The sequence below is a fragment of the Lathyrus oleraceus genome, chromosome 5, assembly GCF_024323335.1.
Source record: "Lathyrus oleraceus cultivar Zhongwan6 chromosome 5, CAAS_Psat_ZW6_1.0, whole genome shotgun sequence".
Taxonomy (NCBI): Eukaryota; Viridiplantae; Streptophyta; class Magnoliopsida; order Fabales; family Fabaceae; genus Lathyrus; species Lathyrus oleraceus.
Window position 1 is genome coordinate 488,053,499 of NC_066583.1, and position 21,386 is coordinate 488,074,884.

Below are 21,386 nucleotides of genomic sequence, written 5' to 3' on the forward strand. Positions count from 1 at the left end.
GGAGGATTTCACTCGTCCTGTGAATTCAGATGCATTCAAGAGATACTTTGCCTAATAAAAAAAAAGTAAATGCAAATGAAAAACAGAATAGCTTGCTAAGTTGAAAACCCGAAAGGGCGGCTTAGGCAAAAATGAGCGTCTCGATGGAGAACCCGCATGGGTGATCTAGGCAAAAGTTAGAGACTTGATAAAAAAGCATATTTGTATCCCGCTAGATTGAGTACCTCACTCTGGGGCAATCTAGGCAAGAATTAGGGATCAGGCAAGTAACTGCATCCTGACGAGACTTTCTGTTTCACCAGCCGTCTTTTCGTCAGAGGATTCTCGATTCGTCGTCAACTGAAGCTTCGAATACATCGAGATTCAAATTGGTAGAGAAAGGATCATTATGTTCAATGTAGCCCTCTTCCAATATATATCACTGATTTCAAATTTGTACAGATCTATGGAGTCTTGCCATTTGCAGGCTACCATTCCATCAAATCAATTTGAGCTTTTTATCCGATTATTTGCACTCTTATTTGTTCAATTCAACAAATGTTTTGCATGTTTTAATTGATAAAAATATCATTGTTTTAAAAACAAAATTTTTCAAAGATTATTGTTTTAAACAAAGTGAACATTCACAATGATAAAAGGATACTCAAAGAATTTCTCAGTGCTCTCCCAAGGGTGGCATGGTTTCCAACAGGTAAGACATTGTTCATACTCCTGGTTTGGTTTGTATCCTTCTTCTCCAGATTTGGTTGTTGGGGTTGTTCCCCAAGCAGAGATTTGGTTGTTGGGGTTGTTCCCTAAGCAGAGCTTCTGTGGATTTTGACTCCCCGAAGCAGAGTGGTGTATTGAAGACTCAGGCTGTCCTCCAGCAGTAGTCTCTCCCCGGCTTGATTGCTCAGTCGTTCGGAAAATTTGTGGTTAGTGGGTTGGTATCCCCGTATCCCGTATTTCTCCCCAAGTGAGTTGCCAGCATAATTGCAAGTCGAGTTGTTGGTGGGGTTGTTCCCCAAGCAGAGTGTTATTGAAGACTCAGTTTTCTCCAGCAGCAGTTTTCCCCAGCATGGATGATTTCCTTGTGGAAGATTCGGCAGTTGATGGTTTGCCACCTTGGTGCCTCACCACTTTCTCCAGTGGATCGCTATCCCTAGACTTTATTTGTCTCCTTGGCACAGTAGAGCTGTTATTGATATCCCCATCGAAGTCGCAAGCAGAGTTGTTGTCACTCCTCCCTAGCGCGGTCGCAAACGGAGTGTTTACGTTCTCTCTATCAGAATGGTTGATCTCCTCAGCAGAGCAGGATTTATTCTCCTACTCCGTGGTTGATTGGGTTGATATCCCAGCATTTTCATCCAACTTCCTCCAGCATTTGTCTGCAGAGCGGTTGTTGTGGCAGTATTGCCTGTTGAACCTCTTTCAATCCCCCGTATGGTCGGTTGATGGCTCCGTTATCCAGAGATTGTATGGATTTCCTGATTACTTTTCGATCCTCAGTAGAGCGGATTTTGTTGCAGAATCTGCTGATGTGATCCATCAGATGTGTGTTCGCCCCGAGTAGAGTGGTTTGTTGTAGAATCTACTTGTTTGGTGTTTTCCTTCCTCAGTGGGTTGTTCCCCAAGAGAGTAGTTGATGATATCCCCAGTAGAGTTGCTTATGCAGCCAAACTCTATCCGGGCGACCTTTGCTCCCTCAGTGGGTTGTTCCCCAATGGAGTTATGTTGGATCCGTTTCCATAGCAGTGTTTGCTAGGATCCCCTGCAGGACTTTGAGATTCTCTTGTTCGCCAACAGATTTGTCTTTGTGGCTCTTTGCCTGTTGCGACTTTCTGTGCCCCAGTTGGGATGATCGCTGATCCATTGCTCAGATTTGGTATTCTCCAGATATCTCTGATTCTTTTGCTTCTGCTTCCCAGCAGTAATCGCAGATCTTTGCTTTATAGCATGTGGATCTCCAGCAGAATGGGCTTTCCAGTTGGTTTTCCCCTGGAAGTGTAATACCGGACGTTTGATTCCTGGACCTGTTGTGTTAGAAATGTCTGTTTTGTCAGCATTCATCAAACATAAATCACGCATATTCATGCGTATTCATGAAACATTCAGATATTCATGTTGCATTTTTTGCCATATATCCTTTGTTTGTTGTTCCCTGCTACGGTGATATAGATCTTTATAGATCTTCCTAAGCAGATGTCGGGTGTTAAATCTCTCCATATAGAGTCAGCCCATAAGCAGAAAGTGTCTGTCTGTCCTTCTGCAGTTCCCCACTGAGATATACCCTCGTGGATGACGGTTTCTTCCGTTTCCTCCCAACACATATATTGGGATGGAGGTTCCTATTTGAGTTATATCCTCATTAGGACGTGTCTTGATTCAGTCTGTCTTTTCGGATCTTTCCTGAATTGACATCTATCGTCTGTTCATTATGCTTCCCTGTGGTGATTTTTATCCCCAGCGGAGTTTCGGGCCTCTACCCTTATACCGGTAGTTGTAAGTCCTATTGTTCCTTTTCCTCTTGGCGGAATTTGTGGTTATATACCTTTCATTCCTCCGCAAGAGTCGATTTTGGCCTCTACCCTTATACCGGTAGTTGTAAGTCCTATTTTTCCTGGCTTTCTTGGCAGAACTTGTGGTTATATACCTTTTAGTCCCCAGCCAGAGTTGTTGGTTTTCTACCTGATAATCGATAGTCGTAAATCCTAATTCCCTACTCTCCAACAGAGTTGGTGGTCTGTTATAAACCTCATTTTTGGTTTCTCGTGCGGATTCGTGATTTATTCTATCCCCACGCAGAGTTTTTGGTTTTCTACCCCGTATTCGGTAGATGTAAACCCTAGTTTGTGGTTATTCCCACCAGAGTATGGCTTCTACCCCGTATTCGGTAGTTGTGAGTCCTATCTCTTTTCCCCTAGCAGTGGTAACCTTTGTGGTTCGATCTGGTTGATGGTGGATCTTCTGTTGTTGTGGTGTTATCCCTACCAGAGTTCTATTCCCTGTGGTGATTTATATCCCCAGTGGAGTTTGTGGTCTTCTACCCCGTATTCGGTAGTTGTAAATCCTATGTCGCTGTGATTTTTCTCTCCAGCAGAGTTGTATCTTATGATACGTGTGGATAATTGCCGGTTGCTAGCAATTTTATCCTCAGCTGAGTCTTTGGTCTCTTACCCAGTAGTCGGTATTGTTAAACCTCTTGTTTTCTCAGCCCGATTTTTGGTCTTCTGCCCCGTATTCGGTAGATGTAAACCCTAATCTCTTTGCGGTTATCTTCATTCAATATGTGATGTTGATATTCCCCCTGCTTTTGGGTAGTTGCTCTTGAGTAAGCACTTGTATTCCCAGCAGTCTTCTGGATCATTGCCGGATGCTTGCAATGTTATCTTTTTGAAGTCGCCAGTGGGTCTTTTCACCGATTGCTAGTGATTTGTTCCCCGGATCATTGATTGTTTATCAATGTATTCCCAGCCTTGCGGATAATTGCCGGATGCTTGCAATTTATCCCTAGTGAGTCTTTCATTTACCCTTTTGCTGGTAATGTTGTTACTCTCTTTGATTGGTCATCATTATATGCCTGTTTGGTATCCCGATGCCTCTCTTTTCGGACGATTTATCCTTTATTAACCCTTATACTGGTTGTGGATAATCTTCCATGCGAGTGTATTATTCACGTTCTGACGGTAATGGATAATATATCTCATGCACTCTTCAGTCGAAGCCTTTTGTGTTTCCCTGGTCGAGTAAGATTCGTTATTTCCCTTTGCGGAGTCGAATGATCTTTGTTGTTGGATAATTGCCGGATGCTTGCAATCTATCCTCTTTTGAGTTGTCTTTCGTTTACCCGGATGCTTGGTATCGATTGTCTCTCTTTTTGGGTTGGTCACCTATTATATACCTCGGTATCTCTGGTGTCTTTTCCTCTCGAGTATATTATTCACGGTCTGCCGGTAATGAATAATATGTCTCATGCGCTCTTTAGTTGGAATCCTTTTGTCGATTTTCCCCAACTGAGCAAGATTCGTATTCTCTGTAGAATCGAATATCCATCCTTTAACCAGTTTGTGTTTTGGATGATGTATGTTTTGGCATATATACCAATTCACGTTTTCGGTAGATCACCTATTATATACTTCGGTATCTCTGGTGTTTCTTACCATGCGAGTTTATTATCTACGTTCTGACGGTAATAGATAATATGTCTCATGCGAGTATCCTTATCCACGGTATGCCGGTAATGGATATTATATTTCATGCACTCTTTGGGTTTGTGTCCCCATTAGAGTAAGATTCGTTTTCCTGTTGTGGATTCGAATGTCCATCCTGTAAGTCGGTTTGCTTTTTCAAGCCCTCCTTTCGGATGATGAGTGTCTTGGCATATATACCAATTCACTTTTTGGTCGGTCACCTATTATATACCTCGGTATCCCTGGTGTTCCCTGCCTTTCTACTCCCTATTATGACCTTGGTCCCCTGTGGAGTCAGATTTTCCTGAGTATTATACCCTTTGTAGGTCTTTCTCAGATGTTGGTTGATTGATATCTCTCACCCTTATACCGGTCTTAGATATTCATTCTTCCTGAGTTTGTTACCCTTATACCGGTGACACCTCATTTCTTGTTGCTTTTCCCAGGAGAGTCTCTTTGTTAGACGTTCCCCTGTGGAGTTTCCTTTGGTGATTTTTACCTTTTGCTATATGGGCGTTCCCCCAATATATGCATTTCCGGCAGGGAAGTTCTATGTGAATCTTTTCCTGGTCCGAGTCCGGATTTTCATCCGAAGTATCCTTTCTGGATAGTTGAGTCAGCTTATGTCTTTCCAATGGATTTATTTTCCTCTAGAATTCTTCATTCCCCGGTGCGAGTCCTTTGCTTCCCCAGCAAGTTCTCCAGTCCGATGTTTGTTATCCCCACTCGGAGTCGTGTCCTGTTCACGATGTGTCAGTTTTGTATCCCTAATCAAAGTCGTGTCCTGCTCACGCATTCTTTTTCTTATTATCCCCTAATAGAGTCCCAATAAGAGTCTTATTAGAGTCTCTGTTCCTGGTGAGTGTATTACTCCGATGGATCGTTTTTTCTTCTGTGCGAATCATATATTCTCCACAAAATTTGTCTTTCGCATGCATACATCTGCATCATGAGGTCTCTTAGGGACCAAAATTCGTCTCATTACTATTATTTAAGCCCATTCTACCGCGTCGAAATGAAGATTTCTAAACTTCACTTCTCCGGATAGAATGACCTTAAATAGGGGCATCTGTAAGACCCCAATTTTGGCCCTAAGATCCCTCATGGCCCATAACATCTCATATCATGGCCTCAAGGATCACTGCATACCCTAGCTTCCTTCATAGTGGGTGGGATACCTTGTGAGTGTGGTTCTTGATCACCAAGCATGTATTGCGTTTGTATATCCTTGCTTTTCATATGCTTACTAACCAAATGTACAAAAATATTGTCATCTAACTTTGTTGCTTGCAGCTGAAGCAATCATCAGTCAAACAGTCAAATCAGGCCCTGAGCAATAGATGGTGGCCATTCTTGAAGGATTTGGACACCATGATCATTCATAAAGAGTTCATATAACTTGTGATATCATTTGGAAGCAAGATCTCGAGAAAAACAGGCTTGGAATTCATCAGAACATGGCCCAGTCAAGAAAAGTCAACAAAAGTCAACTGTGGTCAACTGTGCATTTAATCAGGGATTGGAAGGTGTGAGATGGTTAGAAAGACCTCATTCATGTCCATACAAGTCTCATTTGGCATTTCAAAGATCAAGGTTGAAGGATTTGAAGTCAGACAAAAAGTTTCCCAAAATAGAAATGACCTGTAATTCTCACCTGCCCAAAATGGAAAGTTTTTCTCCCAAATATTACGTGTCCAAGAAAGCTTCAAATGGAATTTTGTCCAACATGAAAGTTGAAGATCTTGCCCTCACCATTCCAAAAAGTCATAGAACTTGAATTTCCCATGTATGGTTAGCAAGTTATGGTCCAGTGAATTTCAAAAATGACCCATAATCAGAGGGGCATAACTTCCACATGGAGTGTCCAAATTGGATGTTCTTTATATGCACAAACTCCATTTGACATGTACTTTCATGGTGCATAATTGGATTTCTTCAAAAGTGGTCAATGCAAAAAGTCAAATTTCAACTGGACAGTTAAAAGAACCAGGGGCAAAATTGTCCAACTTGAGAAATAATGGGAATTTTTGAATGGGGATTTTTGCAACACTTCACAAATGATATTTGGAATTGGTTGGAATACTCATAATATGCCAAGGCTTCATGGTTTGAAAATTAGCTTTTGAAATGAACTTGAAAAAATGCATAACATAGCCATCACATGTGGAAAATGCAAAATACTCATCCAATCAACATGAAACAAGTGGCAACAGTTCCTGACAGGTATTTGGGGTTTGTGTGAGCTGGCATTGAGCTGTCATGAGCTGGCATGTGAAAGTTCAATTTTGCCCTTAGCTTGAAAATCATCATTTGCTAATCACTTTCCATTTTGCTAATGAAGGAGATTAAGGCTTGGTTAATCACACATATATATTCTTAATCATCTCTAAATCACAAGAGAAATTCACAATTCCAAAAATCAGATCCAAATTCCCTCCAATTTCTGAAAACTCTTCAAGAACACTTCACACCAAAATCCAAAGATCTCTTCAAATCCTTGATCATTTGGCAAAGTGCTTTTGGATTCGAGCTTCATTCAGCATCTTCTTCATCTGTTTCGGCAAGGCAAGACGAAGAGGAGCTCCATTCATCACTGTCCAAGTTTGCTCCATCAATGGTGAATCGAGATTTTGTGCATTAGAAGCAACCTCAACCAAACCTGAGCATTGCATTCAATTTCTTGGAGCCTATATTGCATCTGTTTGGAATCAAAACAAGCAAACTCATCACGATCCGTCACTGCTACATCAAGGTACTCAAAATTCGAGTCTCACGATTTTGCCAAATATCATGTGCGTTCTGTAGAGCTCTCCACGTAGATAATCATGATATAGGTAGCTTTTGATGTGATGAACTATAGGTTGAGAAATCGTGATTTTAAGAGTTGAATGAAAAACCTAAAACGCTCGATCCGGAATATTTAGGAAGAATTAGTTGAAATCGTTTGCATATTTGAGATCTACGCATTAAGACCTTTCCAACGGATATGAGTTTGTGAATTTTGGTTAGGTTTTGTAGTTCTTCGTGTTCTTGAAGTTCTGGAAAATTTGTTGAATGAAGATGATGAAATCTGGAAACATTTTCGTGTTTGATCCATTATTTTGCTTTGCCACTTTTGAATGGTGTTTGCCGCGCGAATTGGACCAATCCCATGCCTCCACCAAATAATTGAAACGACTGTGTTTTGGGACCGGAAGAGATAATTACAAAAACGCCATTATTTCTAATTAATTAATAGAACTCTTAAATAATTATTTAAAAATTCATACAACACATTAAAAAAATTCATAAAAAATTATTTAATGATCAGAAAAATATGAGGATTTTTTCTATGGATTCCATTTTCTCTCTAGAATTTAATGAGTATAAATTTCAAAGTTGTGCTTGATGAAAAATTAGGTTTGACCTAGGGTTGTTTGACATGCATACTATTTTGACATGTTCTACCATTTTTGATGTGAAATACTCATACATTATCCAAAATTAATGAAAACTTTTATGGTGATTCTTGATACATTTCTGGAGATTTTGGTATATCATTTGTGATTTTTGGATCTATGGATTGCTACAAATGATTTTTTTCTTTTTGAATGTGACAATATGTGTCACATTATGATATGCTGAGTTCATGAATTAATTTACCATGCTTCCTTTAGGCCAATGGCCCTGATGTTTTGCATGAGATACCTTTGAGATGTTAAATTTCAACATGAATTTTTGGGGATTTAATTGATCTATTTTCCATTTGATTTGGATTTTTGATTGCTGTTTAGCAATTTTGGATTGTTTTATGTGTAACAAAATGTACATGTATCATTTAATGCTCATCCCTTATCCTATGAACATGAAATTTGGTGGAGTGTTTCCTGACATATTAAGTGTCATACCCTGATTTTGGTCCTGAATGCTTGGCCTAACCTTGCTTTGGTTTTATATGAGGATTGGTTTTGATCTAAAGTCATGGTGTTGTGATTGTGGATACCTTTATGGTCTGGGTCATCTGAACAACCAAGTTTCTTGTGTTTCTAACCACTTGCCGGTCATGTTATTGGTTCATGGATACTATGTCAAAACCCTAACCTTATGGTCTTATTTCATGGTTTTGTTCATACACATTATCAGTCAAGTTATTTTCTTTTCAAGAGTCAAACATTCAAGTTATGATTAAACCAATGGTAAAACCAATTTTCAAATCAATTTTCAAACCATTTCAATTCATTTCACACCATTCTAAACCATTACACTTGATTCCATACAAAAAATACACAAAAATTGACACTTTGACCAACTGTTGACTTTGGTCAACAGTTGACTTTTTGGTCAACTTTGACCGAAGTCAACCCAAATTTCTCAAACCCTAGATTTCATCCTAACCAATAAATCATATGTCCATTTACAAAGAAACTACAAAGAAAATTGATTTTTGACCATTTTTGTTGACTTTGGTCGACAGTTGACTTTTGGGTCAACTTTGACCAAAGTTAACCTTCCTATTTTTGACCCCTCATGCTTCCAATTGTTGTAAACAAGACATGGTGCTGAAACGAGGCGGTAAGGTTTGCCACTGTGTATATCCCATAAAGCTAGACATTCTTCTTTTGAATGTCTCCCAGAGTCCTGATTGGGATAAATTTCTTGAAGAATTAGCTACCCAGCTAGGATTGCAAAATAATACCCAGATTGACCTGATAAACTTTTATTGAATATCTCAATGGATATTACTCCACATAAAGGCGTCAGTTTCTCTGCCAATGAAGCTTCTAAAATAAACTCTTTATTTTCAATGCATAAGGTGCGCCTAGACCCTGGATTAGTAGGTGGGTATAAACTTCTCAACATAATCTGGTTTGAACCTCCACCTCCAAATCAAGCTCCTACTTTAACTGCTTCGCCAGAGAAAGCACCTTTGTGTCATTCACCTAACCTTTGTAACTGCAGCCAAACCAGCTTCTCAAGCTATTAAGACAACTTGGGGCAAAAGCATTTTGCTGTGGTGTTTTGTTTGTGGGCTTTAACATGTTCTCTGCTTCCTTCTTTCTCCATCGGAATGACGAGAATTGGTTTGCAGAAGAGACCTCTAGATATTCATAGCATAAATGCTTTTAGAAAAGCAAGGGAACATCAACTAAGATCAGGAAGACCAATGATGAGTGCACATGATCGGTATATTGGTAAGTCAAACGATGAAGCTGAAGTACCTTTGAAAGATTATATGAACGCTCAGTATTTTGGTGAGATTGGCATTGGCACGCCGCCACAAACATTTACCGTCATATTTGATACCGGTAGTTCCAACCTTTGGGTTCCATCATCCAAGTGTTACTTTTCTCTTGCACGCTATACGCATAATTGGTACAAGGCAAAGAAATCCAAGACATATAACCAAAACGGAACATCGTGTAAAATAAGCTATGGAACTGGATCAATATCTGGTTTCTTCAGTCAAGATCATGTTAAAGTTGGCAGTTCTGTTGTCAAGCATCAGGACTTCATTGAGGCTACACGAGAAGGAAGTCTTTCTTTTCTGGCAGGAAAGATTGATGGAATATTTGGACTTGGATTTCAGGAGATCTCAGTTGCAAGAGCTTTGCCAGTATGGTACAATATGGTGGAACAAAATCTTATCGGTGAGAAGGTGTTCTCTTTTTTGGCTCAATAGGGAATCCTAATGCAAAAAAGGGTGGTGAATTGATTTTTGGTGGTGTCGACCCTAAGCATTTCAAAGGAAAACACACTTACGTTCCGGTTACTGGCAGATTGAAATGGGAGATTTTTTCTTTCATCGGTGGCTCGTCAATAGGTGTTTGTGAAGGTGGCTGCGCTGCTATTGTGGACTCAGGAACATCTTTGCTTGCTGGTCCAACTCCTGTTGTCGCTGAAATCAACCATGCCATTGAAACTGAAAAGCCAAGGACAGAGAATGCTGTTTCAGCTGGGAGTTCTATTCCCTGCACAACCGGAACACGACCATACACCAAGTTAAACCTTCAGAACTATTTTCCAACTTAAGCCTACATGTTTTACATTACACCTCAATAAAATAGCATACATGGTAGCTTACCTGGTAGGAGGATTCAACATGGTTCACACAGATGCACTACGAACAACAACCGGTCATTAAGATTCCTGCAGCATCCATGCAAAAAAAAGGCTAAGCGGTCAAATGCAATTTTACACAAAGTAATTACTGAAGCTACACCAGATACTGTTGGTTCAAAATTTATTGGATTTGTGACATCAAGAGCAGGAATACCCGAGCTACTTAAGTTGGATGATGTGATTGATCTGGTGATTCCAAGAGGCAGCAACAAACTTGTTTCTGATATCAAAAGTTCCACGGAAATCCCTGTTCTAGGTCATGCTGACGGAATTTGTCACGTCTATGTTGATAAATCTGCAAATTTGGAGATGGCTAAGCAGATTGCGCTCGATGCAAAAAAAAAAAACAGTTTATCCAGCAGGATGCAATGCCATGGAAACACTATGCTACCCCTGCTGCTGCAGCAGTTCATGCTACAACCTACTACACACACTTTGCCTTGCCCAATACTTTCCAGCAGCACTGAACCTACCCTTGACCTTGAGATAGTGATTGCGATAATGGCTCATGGGAGCTACATGGTAACCTCCTTGTATAAATGATCCAAACATCTGCTCTATCTAGCATTCAGCACAATCAACAAACACCAATGGCTCAACAGTCAATATTACCTCCACAACAGCAGCAACTAATAAATCAGCAAAAACAATCTATCAAATATACACCAACAGTTGGGAAACAATGTCAATGGGTTACAGTCGCAGCAGGTCCTTGGACCTCAATCTGCCAATTCAGGCATGCAGACAAGCCAGCACTCTGCGCACGCGTTACAGCAATCGAAGGTTCCAATTCAGCAGCAATTACAATAAGGTGCATCAAATTTGTTACCATCTCAAGCACAGCAGTCACAACAACAAGTGCTACAGCAGCAATTGATGCCACAGATTCAATCTCAGCCTGCACGATTGCAACAGCAAATGAGTTTGCGACAGCAACCAAATCCTTTGCAACGAGATATGCAGCAAAGGCTTCAGACACCGGGTTCCATACTTCAACAAACGGGTGATCTTGATCAACAAAAGCAGTTATATCAATCACAACGGCCCCTTTCAGAAACTTCGTCAAATTCTCTGGATTCAACAACACAGAGCATGAACCTATAGCCCCTGAAACTACAGCATAAGAAAATGGCAATAGCATACTCCAAAAGGGTTTGAGCTCATGTCCTGATACGGCAATTAGAAGTTCACCTCTCTTGTAAACGGAGTGATTCAAGACAACAATTACAATCAAAGCTAGAAGGTACAGAAGGAATGCGACATTGGTATATTTCTCTGTCAACTGCTCTGGAGTATAAACAGGTGATTGGTGATTGCCAAAAGCCACTAGAAAAACATTTCCAAGAACAATGAAAGTCGTGGAAACCAGTACCTTGACTGTCACCACTATGTTCAACACAAAGTAAGCGAATACGGGATTCGGAACGGTGAATTATATCATTTTCCTACTTGATTGGTAGCATATTGTGGAGGGATTTGGGATAAAACTGCTTTTCATATATAATCGGAAGCGATCGTCTTCATTTTTCCTCACTATTTTGGACACCACCACAAGATGGTCCGCAAATGAAGGATCAAATTGCTGCATATGTTGAGTACTTGATTCAGTTTACATCAGGGCAATTTGCCGACGATATTGCTGAGTTGATCCGCAACCGTTACCCATCGAAAGATTAGTGAATCCAGTAGCAGGTCGGAAAGGCTTGAAGCTGATCAAAAGACACTGTCAGAGCGTAGTACCTGCTGTTTTCAACATCATTGTGCATTTACAAAGCCCACATACATTTTATGTTAACTTGAGATGTAAAACAGTTGCCGGTACTCCAAATCCAGGTGTCTGGTTCATGCATGGTCATAGTGAAGTGCACATCCCAAAACTCAAACCAACTCACCATGAAACTACTAAAATTCAAGGAAAAATCACAAACCATCCTTCAGATGTTGAAATCAAACCAAGCCCTCCATTTTCACTGCAGTAAAAAGGTAGTTAATTCACTGCAGTAAAATCACAACAACTCGGTAAGATGGTAAGAATTCACAAGCAACAAAAATGAAACATTTTCACAGAAGAAGTACAAGGTACATGTTACCTTTTTCAGAGCAAACACCAAAATGGGATAGACAACAGAGCAACACAAAAAAGAAAGCACTTCCAATTCCATACTCTTTTGATCTCATCCAAACCCTAGCAATGGGATTATAAAAAGGGAGAAATCAGTGAGGAAGAAAAAAACCCTAATCAACAAAAAGGACCTGGAGGCGGAAAAATCCCAAACAAAAACCCTAAAACCTCAAAACCGATTACCTGGAGGCCAGCTTCTTCGTGTCCTTCACCACCACCGCCGTGACACTTTGTAAGTACTTCTCTTTCTTTCTTTTTATCTTTCTCATGTGCTTGTTGTTGAAATTATTGTGTGAGCTGAGAGTGATTGAGAGGGGTTCGTTGAGAACGAGAGTGGCATTGAGAGAAATGTGAAGTTTGGTGAGTGTTGATGAACATTACCGAGAGAAGAGAGAGTGAAGGAGTGAGTTTGGGAAGGTTGAGTTCGTGAGGTGGGGAGGAAGATGACGATGAAGACGAACCTCTGTGTTTCCATTTTTCTTTTTTTATTTTTTTTTATTTTTTCTTTTATTGTTTAATTTAATTTGTTTTTAACACAAAAAACCATAAAAATGTTTATTTTGTTTTTTTTATTTTAAATCTTTTTTTAGCCCGGTTCATATATTTAACATAGTATCTCAGTAGCAGATAATGATGAGTGGTCTGGTGGAGAAGGGCAGTGTGCATATTCTTGAGTGGGTTGGGTTCAACACTCATGTGTGGCATTTTTTGGCATTTTTATTTCTCTTAGTTATATTATTTTTCTTTTAGCATTTTTTATTCTTTTAGTATTTTGTTAATATCTTTTTTATGTTTATTATAATTTCATTTGTTAATAATGCATAGTTGTAGTATTTTAATTTAGTTCAAAACCATTTTTTAAACTATAAAAATCATACTTTCTCGATTTAATATCGAGCCCATTTTTTTACACCCTCGTAAGTCGATTGCTTTTTAAGCATCGCCGTCGACCTCACATAGCTTACTCTTGGGCTTTCTTACAATGAGCCGGTTCCCTTACACTTACACTCATACGTTGTTTAATGCTCATTCATTTCATTTCTTTGATTATTTGATTTGATCACATACTTGTTTAAATATCTTATTGTCTGATTGACTGTTGCCTACTTGTATGGTGTATGAGGCATATACTTATATTGTTTGATTGCCATGACAACCCCCATTCATAACAAATGTATCCCTCTCCCATGAAATGTATAATATTCTTTCATTCTTTATCCATCTGTTAATACAAGAAATAAAATGAACATCCGATAATCATTTCAAAACAAGACCAAAACCTCGATCCAACGTCGAGTAATCATTTTTCAAAACCTAACAGAACCAGCACGTATTCATCCACCCTTTTGTAAGTCGATTGCTTTATGCATCGCCATCAACCTTGTAAGCCGATTGCTTTATGCATCGCCATCAACCTTGTAAGTCGATTGCTTCATGCATCGCCATCTACCCTTATCCCTAACACTTCTCCTTGCTCCATTCGTCGATTCTTGTTCCGATTAGGTAGCACCCATTAGATAGAACCCTTTGTATGATAACATAGGTAGGATTCCCATATCCTTTTGCATGCTAACATTAGGTAGATATTCCCATTTGTAAATCCTAACACTTAAGCACATATTGCATGACAACTCTAGGGCAGAGCTTCCCCACTTCTAGACCTTTCTGAGCGTCTCCGATCTTGTGGCATGTAGTCCGTCCTATTGCAAAGAGGTAACTGCCTAAGACTCGATTCAGCGAGCTGCGACACCTACTGCTAGGACGTGAACACATCGCCCACTCTCTTCTGACACAACTGGTGTCCTCCTTTGTAAGTCCATGTTCAGATGGCAATCCCGTTCAGGGGAACTACATCGCCCTGATCCTTGTTCCAGACGAGGTATGTAGGCAGGTGGTCGTGCGAGACCACTCCGGGCACCTTTCTTTTTTCTTTTTGTGTGTGCTTGACAGTTATAGGCTCGAGTTCCCGACTCCCTATTAACTTGTTTGGTTGTTGTGTGCTTGGAAGTTGATGTAAGTCCATCAAGTGGCATTCGGGTTCCAGTGTGGTTTTGTTGGGTTCGGATGCTGATGTAAGTCCAGTGATTGGCAGTCGGGCTCCACGTTTGCCCCTTTGTGTGTGTTTGGATCGGATGCTGATGTAAGTCCAGTGATTGGCAGTCGGGCTCCACGTTTGCCCCTTTGTGTGTGTTTGGTTCGGATGCTGATGTAAGTCCAGTGATTGGCAGTCGGGCTCCACGTTTGCCCCTTTGTGTGTGTTTGGTTCGGATGCTGATGTAAGTCCAGTGATTGGCAGTCAGGCTCCACGTTTGCCTTTGCCTGTGTTTGTTTGTGTGCGTGTAGCTGAACTACGACAACTCTAATTCTCATGTTCAGATGAGATACGTAGGCACAAGATGCGATGTCTTGCCGAGTTTGACTAACGACTAACAACTAATCCTTATTTTCTTTTGCCCTTGTTGCGATCTTTTCTCTCGCCCTCGTTGCGATCGAGACATTCCCTTTCTCTTGCCCTAGTTGCAATCGAGGCCCTTTGTTCCCGCAGTTAGTTTGAACTACGTTTTGCTCTGATTCTCATTCCCGATGAGATACGTAGGCATAAGGCACGATGTCTCAGCGAGCACACTTATCCTTAACCCCTAGGTAGCCGAGCTACGAAGACTCTGATTCTCATTCCAGATGAGATACGTATGCAGTGGATGCGACATCCGTGCGAGTCATTTTTCTTTGACCCCTTCTTTTAGTAAATAGTACATTAGATAAACATACACCCTTTAGACAAGAACAACAAGAGTGGATCCCGTAGAGTACTACGGATGCGTAGGGGTGCTAATACCTTCCCTTCGCATAATCGACTCCCGAACCCAAGATTTGGTTGCGAGACCTTGTCTTTTCCTTTCCTTTCTCCAGGTTTACTTCGAGCGTTTCCTTTCCCTCCTTTGGGATAAATAACGCACGGTGGCGACTCTCCTGTCATCTTTTTCTCTCGCCGGTTGTTTTTTCGCACCTCGGTATTTTTCGGGTTGCGACAGCTGGCGACTCTGCTGGGGACAGTGGTTTCCCTAAGCGAGTCCCTCCTAGCTTTTGTAGGTTTCTTGTTTATTGGGTGTTTATTCTTTTGTACAGTTATTTATTTTCAGCATTTACCTGCTTTACCTTATTGCATTCATGTACATATGCTTGCTGTATCTGTGGGTTGTTTGTTTGTTGGGTTGGGACTGTTCTATCAGAGATAAGCCCACTACCCAGGCTTGAGCATACACATAAGTGTTAGAGTGGATAGTCATGAGGCTTGCGTGGCATGTTGCTACGTTAAGTCGTTCATGAGACCCATATTCCAAACGAGGTTTCTTTTGGATATATTCTGTCCTATGGGTGTTCCATAACGACAGATATTCCTCTAGAAATCGTCGACTCTGGTGACCATTTCCCGAGAACTCAGTCGAGGCCTCTCCTCCGAGACGTGATTATGTTAGCTCTGGTGGGCGCATTCTCGCTGCTCAATCCGAGGACCCCGAGACTGGGAACTTGCTTTAGGATGTCCTGTTGAGGGGAGTCAGCAGAGGTCTTTTATCCCGTAATAATGCCAAACCTTCAGTGGTAAACGTATTATTCTCGACTGAAGGGCTGAAGCTGACAAACTTCTGTTCTTAGAACCTACCAGTGAGGGGAGGGTTTGATCTCTAAAGATACGGTTTCTGCCAGTGGTGCTGTGATGGTGACTTTGGTTCAGCCAAATTTATGGACGTTTATTTCTGGGACGCCGGAGTTCTGTCCGTGGTTTATCAGCGGGTTCCGTTTATTTCAGATCCCTGGGCTGAATCTGTGGGTGCTCACTCAGATGGTGACTCAGTTCTCCAGACATGGGTTCAGATGCCAGTTGATCAGATTGACTTTGGGTTTCAGATGGTTGTGATCAGAGTTCAAGCCGAAGCTTCGGATCCTGTGTGCCGAGATGCACAACCTGCCAGTCTTGGCTCCATCCTTTGCATCATAGCATGTTTATTTTCCAAAAAAATAATAATGCATGAAAAAAAGTTAACTCGCATGTGCATATCCTTTTCAGGATCATTCATGATAAAATAGCATCCGCATCATATACATATCATGCACATATCATCCTTGCATTGCAGACATGCTTGGGAGAGACTTCTCACTCTGGGTTTTGACTGAGACGGGATTGTTGATCATCGTCCGCACCGCAACCAGATTGAATCATCAGAGGAGTATGGATCAAGTCCAAGATGAGTTGGCTGAGATGAGGGCAAACATGGCCCAGTTCATGACCATGATGCAAGGAGTTGTTCAGGGGCAAGAGGAGCTGCGTGCCTTAGCCCAGAGACAGGAAGCTGTGATTCTGCCGCCCAGTCGTGCTTCACCAGAGGGGGTCCTTGTCAATGATCAAATTACTGATGTCACTATTCCTGTCAACAACTATGCCGTGGGTGAAGATTTGAGGGGTATTATAATCAGTGGACAGCCCCTTGCTACAGAGACTGTTAATGTCAGAGCAACCCTTGCTCCGGTTCGCCATCCTGGCTCTTCAAATCCTTCAAGTTCTAAAAAGCCATCCTCTGGGGCACCCAGAAGGGGAGAGGGTGAAACAAACGTTGTGCACCGTCGGAGGAGTGTGAACAAAGGACAGTATCGGCAAGTTGCTGCTGTGACTATTCCAGCCACTCAAACTCAACAACAACAGAGAAGACCAACTCAGCAATGTCAGCATCAACAACATCGTCCTCAGCAGCAGGCTTACCGGCCTCCCAATGGTAATCAAGCCAGTACGAGTAATGAGAGGAAGAAGATCATTTTTGATCCGATCCCTATGTCCTATGCAGAGCTGTATCCCTCTTTGATAGAGCGGAACTTGATTACTCCCAGAGACCCGCCGGCTATACCCGTCAACCCTCGGTGGTGGTATAGGCCTGAACAGCATTGTGTGTATCATTCGGGTGCTCCTGGTCATGATGTGGATAGTTGTTTCCAGCTGAAGATGAAGGTTCAAGACCTTGTGAGGTCAGGGGTTCTGAGCTTTGAAGACTTAGGTCCCCGTGTTAATCAAGCTTGAAGACGGCAAGTCCCGGGTTGGCGATGGTTGTTCTTCTGAGGTCTTCAACGAAGAGGTTTGTTCAAAAGCAGAAGTTGCTGATGCAAAGGATTCTGACATTTGTCATCCCTGGTGGGATCTATCGCAATTGGGTCACTGTGGGCGTTCCTACGGTTGTTCATAAGTCAGAGTAATAATCACTTTGTTTAAAAACCCTTCTCCCGTGCCAAAAGGAGAAGTGATGACATTGTTGGCAACATTTTGTGCAATGATATTTTCATTCAAATAATTCATGTTAAAACATTTGTTTTTCCAATTGTTTTCCTCTTTTCGCTTTTTGCATGAAATTGGTGATCACAAAAAACCCTAAAAAACAAGAATAAAAGCAATCTTTTCATCTGCATAACGATTGTCTTGTTTGATTTTCAAAAAGCTTTTCATATCAAAATCATTATGCAGGTTGTTTCTTAAACCCATTGAACACAATGATCTGACGTCATCTCCCAATTGTGAATTCCCTGTATTCGAAGTGGAAGAAGATGATGTTGAAGGGATTCCTGACGAGATTTTCCGACTTCTTGAGCAAGAAAAGAAGATCACTCAGCTGTATCTCAAGAATCAGCAGAACAGCCAACTGGGGCATAAAAGAAAAAGAAAAAAGAAAGTACAAAGAAAGAAGAGGGTGCAAAATCAAAAGAAATCAGAATCAAAAGAAAGAAAGAAAGAAACAAAAGAAAAAATAGCACCCTCAAAGTCCCAAGTTGACTGATGCTGAATTCGATCGAAAAGAAGAGATTAACTGCCATGTGTCATGGTCAGTTATATCAGCGGAGAGTGACGAAAGCACGCTATAAGAAGGTCAAGCCTCGTGTGTTCCGAGGGACCCTGTGCTCAAGAAAGTCTTGTCTTTCGTACCCGATTCCAGGGGCAAGTGAACCCTAAGCTATGAACGCCCATAGGTTGTCAAGAGAGTCTTTTCAGGCGGTGCTCTGAGACTTACAGCAATGGATGAAGAAGTTCACTTGTCCTGTGAATTCCCGATGCAGTCAAGAAATACTTCGCAAAAAACAAAAAAAAAAACAAAAAGCTCGCTAAGTCGAACACCCCAAAGGGCAACTTAGGCAAAAAGGAGCGTCTCGGTGGATTGAAAACCCGAAAGGGCGATCCAGGCAAAAGTTAGAGACATTGAAAAAAAAAAAATTCGCATCCCGCTAGATTGAGCACCTCACACTGGGGCAATCTAGGCAAAAATTAGGGATTTGGCAAGTAACTGCATCTTGACAAGACTGTGTTCTATATCTGTCATCCGTCAGGAATCCTCGAGGCGTCGTCGACTGAAGCTCTGAATACATCGAAATTCAGAATGGTAGAGTAAGGGTCATTATGTTCAATGTAGCCCTCTCCAATATATATCACCGATTTCAAACTTGTACAGATCTATGGAGTCTCGCCCTTTGCAGACTACCATTCCATCACATCAATTTGAGCTTTTATCCAATTATTTGCACTCTTATTTGTTTCAACTCAACAAACGTTTTGCATGTTTTAATTGATAAAGTATCATTGTTTTTCAAAATAAATAAATTTTTCAAAATTGTTCTCAAACTAAGTGAATATTCACAATGATGGAAGGATACTTAGGAGACCCACAGTGCTCTCCCAAGGGCGGTATGATTACCAACAGGTAAGACAATTGTTCGTATCTCGAGCATGACTGTATCTTTTCCCTGTAGAACCTCTCATGGTTTCTCCTCAGCGAGATTGCCCAGTGTAGTGTTGGTTGAAGTTGTTCATCTTCATGTCCCCGGCAGTGCAGTTTTTTTTTCTTCCAAGTCCCTATTAGCACCTATAGTGGGGCATCCCCAGTAGAGTGCTGTTTGAGCCCTAGTGTGGGGCATCCCTAGCAAGTTTGCTGTTTGGACGCTTTTTGTGGGGCAGTCCTAGGCAGAGCATTTATTGAAGACTTCAACTTTCCTCTCTCCAGCAGAGCAGTCTTCCTCCCTCCCCCAGCATGGGTGCTATTCTTGGAAGATTCAGTATTTGGTGGATTGACATCCAGTACTCCATCATGTCCTCAGATAGATCCACAGCGGAGTTGTTAGCATGAGGAGCTTTATTAAGGCCTATCTATCTTCATCAGAGATCTGGTTGCTTCTGAGTATCTCTGATTTCCAGCACGAGTTGTTGTGGCGCGTCCGCCAGTATGTTGAACTCTTTTCTCCGGTTATGACTGACGATCCCTCCGGAAACCTATGGTGGCCTTCCTCCCCAGCAGGATGGTGTTGCTCCCTGATATCCCAGTCTCCAGTGGATTTTCTTGGCTCTCTGGTGACTTTGGTTTTCCCTCTGAAAGAGTGGTGCCGGATGGTTGATTCCCGGACCTGTGTGTTGAGCATGTCTGTTTGTCAGCATTCATCATACATTTTTTTTAGATATAATGCATACATGCATAATCATAGCATTCGGATACTCATGATGCAGCTGTTGCCGTGTATCTGTTGATGGTTGTCTCCTGCTATTTGTTGATACAGATCTCTCCAGTAGATCCTCCTCTAGCAGAAGTGGGTGAGTCTGATCTCTCCATGTAGAGTCTACCCCTTAAGCAGAAAGTGTCTACCATTTCCTTCTGTGCCCCCCACTGAGTTATATCCTCGTGGATGACGGTTGTTTCTGTTCCCTCCCTAACGGGATGGGTTTTCCCTATTGAGTTCTGTCCTCATTAGGATGAGTCCTGTTTCAGTCTGCCTTTTTGGATCGATCCTAAATTGGCTTCCTGTTGGCTGTCTCCCGTGCTTCCCTGGGGCATAAATGAATAGTCGCTCACTAATCGGCACTCATTCATCTTATCCTCAGCGGAATTTTTGGGCTTCTACCTACAAACCGGTAGTTGTAAGTCCTATTTCTGTGGTTTTCTACCTACTAACTGGTAGTTGTAAAATCTCATTTTCAACCCCTAGCAGAGGTAACCATTGTGGTTCATTCTGATTGTTGGCAGATTTCGTGGCTTCTACCTACAAACTGGTAGTTGTAAGTCCTATCTTTGTGGTTTTCTACCTACTAGTTGGTAGTTGTAAAATCCCATTTTCATCCCATTGGCAGAGTTAACCCTTTGTGCTCATCCTATCGATGACTGGTTACCTTTCTGTGGTTTTCTGCCTACAAACCGGTAGATGTAATCCCCTCTTTGTGGTATTGATAGTCTTGTCCCCTTTGGATACTTGCCCGGATCAAGCAGTATTGTCCCCAGTGGATCTTCCCCTTTCTTTTGGGTATTTGCTCCGAGTTAGCAACTTTATCCTCTTTTGATTGGTCATCTTTTGCATGCCTGGTCCTGGTACCCTGATACCTTTCTTTTCGGTCGATTATTCATTTAACAACCTGCAACCCGGTTATGGATAATCTTCCATGCGAGTGTATTATCTACGTTTTGACGGCTATAGATGATATATCTCATGCACTCTTTGGTCAAATCTTTCGATTGTTATCCCTAGCATGGGTCTTTGGCATGCGTGCCGGCTCACGTATCACTATTTTGTTATCTTCGCCGATGATGATGTACATGAAGAGTTCCCGGTATCCAGATCGAAGTGGCGTCCAGGCCAGTTTTCCCGGTATCCAGACCGAAGTGGCGTCCAGGCCAGTTCCCGGTATCCAGACCGAAGTGGCATTCAGGCCAGTGTTCCCGGTATCCAGACCGAAGTGGCATTCAGGCCAGTTTTCCCGGTATCCAGACCGAAGTGGCGTCCAGGCCAGTTCCCGGTATCCAGACCGAAGTGGCGTCCAGGCCAGTTCCCGGTATCCAGACCGAAGTGGCATTCAGGCCAGTGTTCCCGGTATCCAGACCGAAGTGGCATTCAGGCCAGTGTTCCCGGTATCCAGACCGAAGTGGCATTCAGGCCAGTTTTCCCGGTATCCAGACCGAAGTGGCGTCCAGGCCAGTTCCCGGTAT

At 41.8% G+C, this 21,386-nt stretch overlaps 1 pseudogene; it reads left to right on the forward strand.

Moving 5' to 3' along the window:
• Positions 1-9,084: 9,084 nt before the first annotated feature.
• Positions 9,085-10,811, forward strand: LOC127081489 (aspartic proteinase-like; annotated as a pseudogene).
• Positions 10,812-21,386: the final 10,575 nt, after the last annotated feature.